General features: G+C 45.0%; 1 protein-coding gene across 1 annotated transcript in view; it reads left to right on the top strand.

Moving 5' to 3' along the window:
- The window catches only part of TRPC5 (transient receptor potential cation channel subfamily C member 5), a 269,192-nt gene that overhangs the window by 197,847 nt on the left and 61,788 nt on the right, over positions 1–9,557 (top strand). The gene's annotated exons all lie outside the window — the stretch shown is intronic.

The raw sequence follows: 9,557 nt of genomic DNA, 5'->3' as shown, positions 1-9,557 counted from the left end.
ACATCCCTTCTTTGTTTAATAGTAGCAAGACCTTCTTTCTCCCTAAACCTGGGAGATGTAGGTCATGGTCTCTGCCCTACAGGAGTTGAGAGTCTAATCAGGGAGACCAACCAAGCACAACTGAGAACAAAATGTATCCCAAGTCTTCTTTTTGATTTTTCTATACCTGCTACAGGAACTTGGAGAGTGGGGAGGTTAGCACACACTGAAATCTTGAAGAAAATTTCAAAATTTTCAAAAAAAAATGGAATCTGAGTCCATTTGAGGGTAACACTGGGAAAGAACTTTGAGGATTAAAGAAAAAAACCCCACAGAATGGGGGCGCACATTCTCTCTTGCTCTCTCTTTCACACACACACACACACACACACACCTCACTTTGGTCACATATTATGGTTCAAGCTTATTCAGGATTAAAGCATTAAACAGCTTATCCCAGAGTAAATCCTCTGCTGACAACCATCCTCTAGGCCAAAACCACTATGTTCACTGCCCTGCCCTACTGATGCCCCACCTCTCCCTCCAGCCTCAAACTTCAGTCTTTTATTCAGCAAACCCAAGGCCCTAGAAAAGTCAGCAAGAATAGGAACAAAACAAATTCAAGTATTTGGTATTTAAGTGACACTCACTATGTGCCAGGCACAGAGTTCTGTCTGTCTACCCACTGTCATTACTACTCCAAATAATTCAACTATCATTTTTTAAGAGTTTACCATGGGGCGCCTGGGTGGCTCAGTTGGTTAAGTGGCCAACTTCGGCTCAGGTCATGATCTCATGGTCCGTGAGTTCGAGCCCCGCGTCGGGCTCTGGTGCTGACCGCTCAGAGCCTGGAGCCTGTTTCAGATTCTGTGTCTCCCTCTCTCTCTGCCCCTCCTGTGTTCATGCTCTGTCTCTCTCTGTCTCAAAAATAAATAAGTGTTAAAAAATTAAAAAAAAAAAAAGAGTTTACCATGTGCTAGGCATCCAGTCACTGTGCTAAATACCTTCCACGCATCATATCTCATTTAGCCCTCTCAGCAATCCTAGGAGATAGGTAATATTACTGTTCCCATTTTACAGATGAGGAAACTGAGGCACACAGCCGTAAAAGGACTTGTCAAAGGGCATGCTGTTAATGAATGGCCAAGCCAAAGTTTGACCTCAGCTCCAACTTCAAAGTCTACATACCAGAGACCGTGTAGTATGGTGGGTAGAATGAGAGGTCAGCAAGTTTTTCTGTAGTAAAGGGCCAGAGAACAAATACTTTAGGCATTGTAGTCCATATGGTCTCTGTTGTAATTACTCAACTCTGTCACTGTAGCACAGAAAGAGCCATACATAATATGTAAACAAATGAGTAGGCTGTATTCCAACAAAACTTTATTTACACAAATAGGTAACACCCTGGATTTGGTCCCCAGGTTGTAGTTCGATGACCCCTGGGTCAGAGCATCTGCGGTATACTCTGATAGGCCTGGGCTCAAGACCTGGTTCTCACCACTTACTAGACAAGTTCTTTAGTCTCTCTGTGTCTCCATTTCTTCATCTGTAAAATGGAGCTCATACCTCCCTCAATGAGTCATTCTGAGAATTCAGGATGAAAAGAATGAATAAATACAAAGCTCTTGGCATATAGGAAAGCACTCAATAAGTCATTAATAAAAGCCCACCATAAGGCTGGTCCCTAGAGGGAAGGAAGAAGGACAGGGGTTAGGATACATGCTGCTGTCTTTAAAATCAAGCCACCAAGGCTCCAACGGTCTTGGTACTCAGCAGTAATAAGGAACCCCCTTAGGATACCAGCTAATTCTGCTCCCCTCCAGCTACATTAACCTTGTTCCTTTATGAGTTTTTACATTCCTGTTTTAGTCATTAGTGAAAAAGTCTCCTGGTTTCATTATAGCTCTTGTCAGGCCCTGGGAACCACGTCATGGTGGGCAGGAGAGGGAGGCAGGAATATAGTTTTGTCTTTATTTGTTAGCTGTTTCCTTCAGGGATGAGGTTCCGGCTGCTTATGTCCCAAGTACCCAGCACAGGGCCTGGCATGGAGTAAGGTGGTAAGGAAATGCCGCTGGTTTTATTGAACTGGCTTTGGAGCAATCCTGCCTGGAAGCAGAAGGGAAGTGACTTGGTAAAAGCCCTCACAGCACTGAGGATCCCTGTTTTCTCCACAAAAGGGAGAGAGAACATGTGCATGTGGCGGGGGAGGGCATGGGAGAGTGAGGGTTGGTTGAGAGAACAGAGAAGTGCAGAACATCCTGTCCCTGGGTTACATCAAGTACACAGGAGCCATGTTGCAATCGTCTCTCCAGGCCATCCTCCTCAATAATCACCCAGGGCAAGCCACCTGGAACAAGTTTTGTTTTTTTTTTTTTAATTTTTAATGTTTATTTATTTTTGAGATAGAGATAGACAGAGGACAAGCAGGGAAGGGGAAGAGAAAGAGGGAGACACAGAATCTGAAGCAGGCTCCAAGCTGTGAGCTGTCAGCACAGAGCCCGATGTGGGGCTCGAACCCACAAACCGTGAGATCACGACCTGAGCTGAAGTTGGACGCCTAACCGACTGAACCACCCAGGCGCCCCTGCCTGGAGCAAGTTTTGTGCTTTGACCCCAAACCATACTTAGAGAATCTTCCATCTCAGCTTTAGAGAGTCCCCTGAGATACCTCAGCTTGGCAGTCAGCCCTCCAAAAGCCACCCTTCCTGCAATCCTGACTTGCCAATCTTTCTCAATCAGTAATTCTCTCCTTCAGGGTGCCCGGGCGGCTCAGTTGGTTAAGCATCTGACTTCAGCTCAGGTCATGATCTCGTGGTTCGTGGGTTCGAGTCCTGCGTCGGGCTGTGTGCTGACGGCTCAGAGCCTGGAGCCTGCTTCGGATTCTGTGTCTCCCTCTCTCTCTGCCCCTCCCCTGCTAGCACTCTGTCTCTCACTCTCAAAAATGAATTAAAAAAAAAAAAAGAAATTCCCTCCTTCATCTACCGAGTTGTCCGGCTTCCTCTAAAATATGTCTTGCATAATAATCCAGTTTTTCACCCTGGAATTTGTTAGAGTTATTTATGGGCTCTGACTATATGGCGAGGTCTGTACTGACTCCAGTTGGATGTACTGTCTAGGGAGGCCTCTGTCAAGTCACATAGACAGCCACTTCAAGACTATCCAAGAAGCAATGATTCTCCATCTCATAATAATGAGAGCCATAATGATGAAAATAGCTAATACTGAATGCCTCTTTGTCTAATTCTCAGAATAATCCATGATGAAAATGCTATAATAATGTTTCTTTCCTCGTTGCCAGGCACTGAGTTAGCTCTCTTCATCTTTAGAACAACCCTATGACATGGGTTAATAGCATAATCCTCATTTTTCAGATGGGGAAACTGAAGGCCAGAAAGATTAAGCAACTTGCCCAAGGTCATCCAGCCAGGAAGTTGTGGAACTGGAATTTGCACCTCGGGTCTGTCTGTCTGACTACAGAGACCATGCTGTCATTTCACCTTATTAGAAATATCTTTATGTATGAGGCCTATATTGCACCGATAAGCTACCAAAGATGTATGAGGAATGCTATCTTCCTTTTGTTTAGTGTGGAGAATGTTCCCAAGCACTTTCCCACCCATGATCCATTTGATTGTCGGGCGAGCCCTGTGAGGAAGGCAGGGTGGGTGGCGACCACCTATTGCATAGATAAAAACCCAAACACAAAGACTTGCCCCAAGACCCATCACGAGTCACATGCCAAACCAGAGGCAGAGTTCAAGATATATGTTTCCAGGGGCTCCTGGGTGGCTCAGTCCCTTGAGTATCTGACTCTTGATTTTGGCTCAGGTCACGATCCCAGGGTCGTGGGATCAAGCCCCACATCGGGCTGCACACTCAGCATGGAGCCTGCTTGGGATTCTCTCCCTCTCTCTCTCTCTCTCTCTCTCTCTCTCTCTCTCTCTCCCCCTCTGCCCCTCCCCTGCTCTCTCTTTCTCAAATAAAAAAAAAGATATATGTTTCTGAAATGTGTTCTTTCTTATAGCTAGGGGTTAAGTTTCCTCCACCACCTTTATTCTGATGTCATGCTGAAGATTTCCAAGTGGGCAGCTCACAGCAGGTCATGAAACCTCTAGCCAAGCCTTCTTATAAATGTGAAAACGACTTGGGTGTTACCTGACTTAGTCTCCTTTTTTGCCCCAGTTCTTCAGGATCTGCAGTGCCTGAACATATCTTGTGACCTGATGAAAAAGGAGGGACCTCGGCCCTTAAGAACGAGATACACTGAAGGCATGAACACATCTCACCATAGATCTCTCCACTGTTTTATGTAGTGAACAATTACAAGTCCACAGTTCCGATATTGACCAAGTCCTGAACCAAAAAACAATTTTTTAATAAATTTCCTATCAAAATGCATGTGGTGGCAAAACATGAGATGAACTGATGCAAGGCGATTTATTGTCTTTGTTTATCCCGATGAGTCTAAGCATTCACAGGTTTCACTGCTGACATTTTTTGAGATGTTTTCTAGGAAGAGAGAGTGCCTGCACACATGTGTGGGTGAGGGGCAGAGTGAGAGGCAGAGAGAGAATCTTAGGCAGGTTCCATGCTCAGCAAGGAAGCTGATGGAGGGCTCGATCTCACGACCCTGAGATCATGACCTGAGCTGAAATCAAGAGTCAGACACTTAACCGACTGAGCCACCCAAGCGTCCCCCACTGCTGCAATATTAATGTGTTTGACTACAGTAGGATTTCCAGATAAAATACAGGCCACCTGGTTACATTTGAATTGCTGATAAACGGTGAATCATATTTTAGTACAAGTTTGTCCCCTTACAATATTTGGGACATACTTACACTAAAACATGTTTCACTGTTTATCGGCAATTCAAATATAACTAGATATCTTGTATTTTTATTTGCTAAATTTGGCAACCCTAATTATGAGTGCTGCCTTAAATCCCACTGGGGGTGTTACCTAATATATGGTACAAACAGCATATTATTGTTCTAAAATCTGGCAAATTTAGAATTGCAAAACACATCTGTCCTCAAGGATTTTGGAATAAGTACTGTGGATCTGTGGACCTGTAGCATCCTCCCAGCACTGGGCTTGGAACTGCCAGGGCACCCAGCTCTCAAAGACTCATGCCATCAGAATTGGTTGCCTCTTTGGCTCTCATTATATTTTGCCCCCATCTTGGCTCTAGTGAGTTTCCAGGCTCTCCTCTTCAATTGCCCTGCCATGCAGGCGCACTTGCTCCCTCCCAGGTGAGAAGTTTGCCAATACAGCCTCCTCTTTCCTTCTAAAATAAAAAAAAATTAATGTTTATCTATTTTTGACACACACACACACACACACACACACACACAGTGTGAGCAGGGCAGGGGCAGAGAAAGGGAGAAACAGAATCTGAAGCAGGTTCCAGGCTCCAAGCCGTCAGCACAGAGCCCGACAGGGGGCTTGAACTCACAAACCTCAAGATCATGACCTGAGCCCAAGTCCGACGCAACCGACTGAAGCACCCAGACATCCCTCCTCTTTCCTTCTAGAACTCCGCCCCCCCCGACCCCGCCCCGCCACCGCCACCGCCACCCTTGGAAGTGGAAGTGAGCTCCCACCGCTCTCTGCTGCCATCTCATGGCTAGAATAAGCCATTGTGATCGGACTTAATTCCGCAGCACTACATGCTTTCAAGAGACTATCACCTCTAACACAGGAGAATTATGGCACCTGCCAGGAAACCCCATTTAGCAAATCCCAGCTGCTGTGTATATGTGCAAATGGAAAACTATATTTTTTTAAATATGTATTCTAAAACCAAGTTTTCAGCACCTAGTTTCACCTTCCTCCAGTTAGTTCAAATTAGTGAGCCTTAGCTCAAACTTGAAATTAGAGGAATGACTGCCAGTTGACTTATTTTGTGAGACTGAACTTGTGTTGCCTTTGATATCGGTATCCGTGTTCAAGAACCATGTCCGCTAGGTAATTGCAGCAACAGCCAACCGAGTACAAAATGTCTCAGTAATCCCTGGGGCAGCACCACATCTCCCTCTTAAAAAAAAAAAATTCACCACGGATTAGTGATCTGAGTGAGTAAATATCAAATTGTTATAGACAGAGACTACATACAAAATGTAGGGGCCACTTTTGAATTGTAACCTGGGCCTAATCTACTTGCCAAAACCTATTTCTTCGCCTCTGGTAAAAAGCTGAACCACTTGATAACAGTACGGCTCAGCGAGCTCACTGCAATGGTAGGTGTTTTGAACATTTTTCCCTCTTTGGAAAATTTTGTATTGCCATCGATTTCCTTTTTGGGCATTTTTGTCATCAAAGCCCAGCTTGATTGGCAACTATAAAACAAACCAACAAAACCTGTTCTATCTCAGATCATTTTTGCAGGCTGGCTTTTTAAATACACCGTTATACACAATCGGACTCTCTTTTGAAGAACTGACATCTGATGCAGTGAAAGTTGGGCCTATTCCAATGTGCAGCCCCTCACTGAGGGAGAAGATTCTTGAAAGATTGGTAGACTTCTTCAAACCACCAAGAAAGGCCCTTCACTCCGATCCTTCCATAGTTGGGACCTCAATTTTTCTTGCAGATCCTTCTACTCTGGAAAGGGATGAAGGGGTGGGGGGAGATTCACTCTCACATTTCAGATTTTCTCATCCTTTGAATGTACTAAAGGAAGAAGTGTTTATAGCGGTAAATCCCCCAACTTGAAGTCGGCTGATCTCCTTTAGGAAGCAAAGATAACTCATTGCCAATCACTTCAAGGAACAACAGGCCTGTACTGTTTAACAAACCTCTGAATGCTAAACATATGTCAAGGTCACCTTTCTTCCAGTCTCATCTACTGCACTTTTATACACACCCAGCAGTTGACAATCATGTGAAAATCACCAGTGAGGTGACTCAGTGTGGGACTGGCTTGGTCTATCCTGATCTAATGTTTCTCTTGCTGACAGCCTCCATGGCATGGAGCAGAGTGGATTGTGGGAATTAAGAAAGATTTTTCTCCTTTGATCATTGCCTGTTCCTAGTAGAGCCACTGGAAACTCACTGCTACTGTCTTGTTTTTTCTCTGCCTCATGGTCTGGCTTACTTGTCAAGAGCCCACACCCCCCACCCCTAGATCCTCTGTTCCTATCAAGGGACTTCTTTTCACTTTCCATTGTATCCTCAGAGACTGGGGACTCAATCAATAACCAGGGAAGTGTATCCCTAGTTCACTACTCTTTTTTTTTTTTTTAAGACATATTGACTTTATTTTTTTAAGTTTATTTACTTATTTTGAGAGAGAGAAAGAGAGCGTGAATGCAAGCAGGGGAGGGGCAGAAAGAGGGAGAGAATACCAAGCAGGTTCTGCGCTGTCAGCACAGAGCCCGATGCAGGGCTCAATCCCATGAACCATGAGCTCATGACCTGAGCCAAAACCAAGAGTTGGACGCTTCAATGACTGAGCCACCCAGGCGCCCCCCCTCGCTCATTACTCTTAAATGAGCACTTACTACAGTGCTTGACACATAGTAAGTACTCAAATGGCAATTTTTGTCTCATTAGTGTCTAACCTCTCTGAGCCTCAGTTTTTCTCATCTGTAAAATGGGTGTAAAGGTAGTAGCAACTTCTTGGGTTTGTTAATACATATATAGTGCTTTTAAATGTATCCAAAACATAGGAAGTTCTGTGTACATTTAATCTGTGACTATTATGCCCAGTATTAGAGAAATACCTTGAGGGCACACAGAATATGAGGTGAAAAGAGAAGTGTGTGTTTGTGTGTGTGTGTGTGTGCGTGTGTGTGTGTGTGTGTGTGTGTGTGTGTGTGTGTGTGTTTTGGAAGATTTGGGGGACAGAAAGTTCCATTTGGGTTATGAATCTGAAATGCCCACTGGGGATTGAACATTCAGGTCTGAAGTTTAGCAGGAAAGCAAAGAGGAGAATTTTCTCACTTTAACAAGTACAGTAAATATCTGCAAAGCCTTTTGAGCTATGAAATGTCACACAACAGACAAAATTGCCTCCCGCCCCTGCTGCTTCAGAAGCTTACCATGGGAGAGGGGCACCTAGGTAGCTCAATGGGTTAAGCATCTGACTCTTAATCTTGGCTCAGGTAACAATCTCATGGTTCATGAGATCGAGCCCCATGTCGGTGTGGAGCCTGCTTGGGATTGTCTCTCTCCCTCTCTTTGCCCCTCTCCCACATGCGCTCTCTCTCTTTCTCAAAATAAATAAATAAACATTTTTTTTTTAAAAAAGAAGCTTACCATGTAAGAAAGCCAAGTCACGTGTTCTACATAAAAGTAAGTGTAACACAGGTCAGGCTCTAAGAGGTACCATAAGAAAGGAGCAAAGCAGCCTGTGCTTAAGAAGGAGGGATCGCCTCTGGCAGGGGCAATCAGGGAAGGCTTCCAGGAGGAAGTGAGATTCTCTGATTTGAATGCTTCTCTACAGCTTATCCTTCTGACTCTAGTGCCTGCTGATTTGTCCCTTCTCTGAATGCCCTGAGTTCCTAAGTTGCTGTGCCTCACAACAATGTAGTCAGCTTTACCTAATGCTAAATGGATCCAGTTTGAATGACTATACTTTATTCCAGCCTTTCTCTTTTTAATGTTTATTTATTTATTTTGAGAGAGTGAGTATAAACGGGGTGGGGGCAGGGAGAGAGGGAGACAGAGGATCAGAAGCGGGCTCTGCACTGCCAGCGCAGAGCCCGACGCGGGGCTCAAACCCACGAACTGTGAGATCATGACCTGAGCTGAAGTTGGAGACTTAACCAACCGAGCCACCCAGACGTCCCTCTGACCCTTTTTTTTTATGAAGCAGTGTTAACAGAAAATCAAAGGGGGCATAGCTTTTATAATCATGTCTTTACTTGGCAAAATCTCCCGGTTTGGAAGGGAGTGGCTTTCACCAGTCTGTGGCCCCCAACCATCTGAGAACATGACACTCTTACCACCTGCCCTGCTCTTGCAGGCATCTGAACACAAACATTGCTGTCGTGTTACTTGTTTCATGTGAGTTTGGCTGGTCAGTCAATGAGATCCTGCAGGCCAGAATCACCATGGGTCCCTCTTGTTGTGACCCTCTTCCCACCCACCACACAGAACTGGACACAGAGCAGGTGTACAGAAATACCTGTTGAAACGCCTAAGTTGAATCGTGTTGATCTTGTATTCCCTTAGCAATGAGCAAGTCAAATTGTCTTCTGCTTTGTGTTCAGCGTGCGAATCAAACACGAAAGTTACGTGATTATTTAGACCGCTGTAGGAACAGGGGCAGCTGGCAGCTGGGTGGTTCAGTGGGTTAAGTGTCCGACTCTTGGTTTCAGCTCAGGTCACGATCTCATGGTTTGTGAAATCGAGCCCCACGTCAGGCTCTGCACTGACGGGCCAGAGCCTGCTTGGGATTCTCTCTCTCTCCCTCTCTGTCTGCCCCTCCCCTGCTTGAGCTCGCCCTCTCTCTCTCTCTCTCTCTCAAAAAAATAAACATGTTTTTCAAAAAATAAACAGATGTAGGAACAAAAGTCGCATACAATAGACTGGCGAGGAGCTAGGGAAACAATTCTCCTCACTGAATGAAT

This window comes from Neofelis nebulosa, chromosome X (assembly GCF_028018385.1).
Source record: "Neofelis nebulosa isolate mNeoNeb1 chromosome X, mNeoNeb1.pri, whole genome shotgun sequence".
Taxonomy (NCBI): Eukaryota; Metazoa; Chordata; class Mammalia; order Carnivora; family Felidae; genus Neofelis; species Neofelis nebulosa.
The sequence above is the reverse complement of the archived record's forward strand: the minus strand, read 5'-3'. Positions and strand labels throughout refer to the sequence as shown.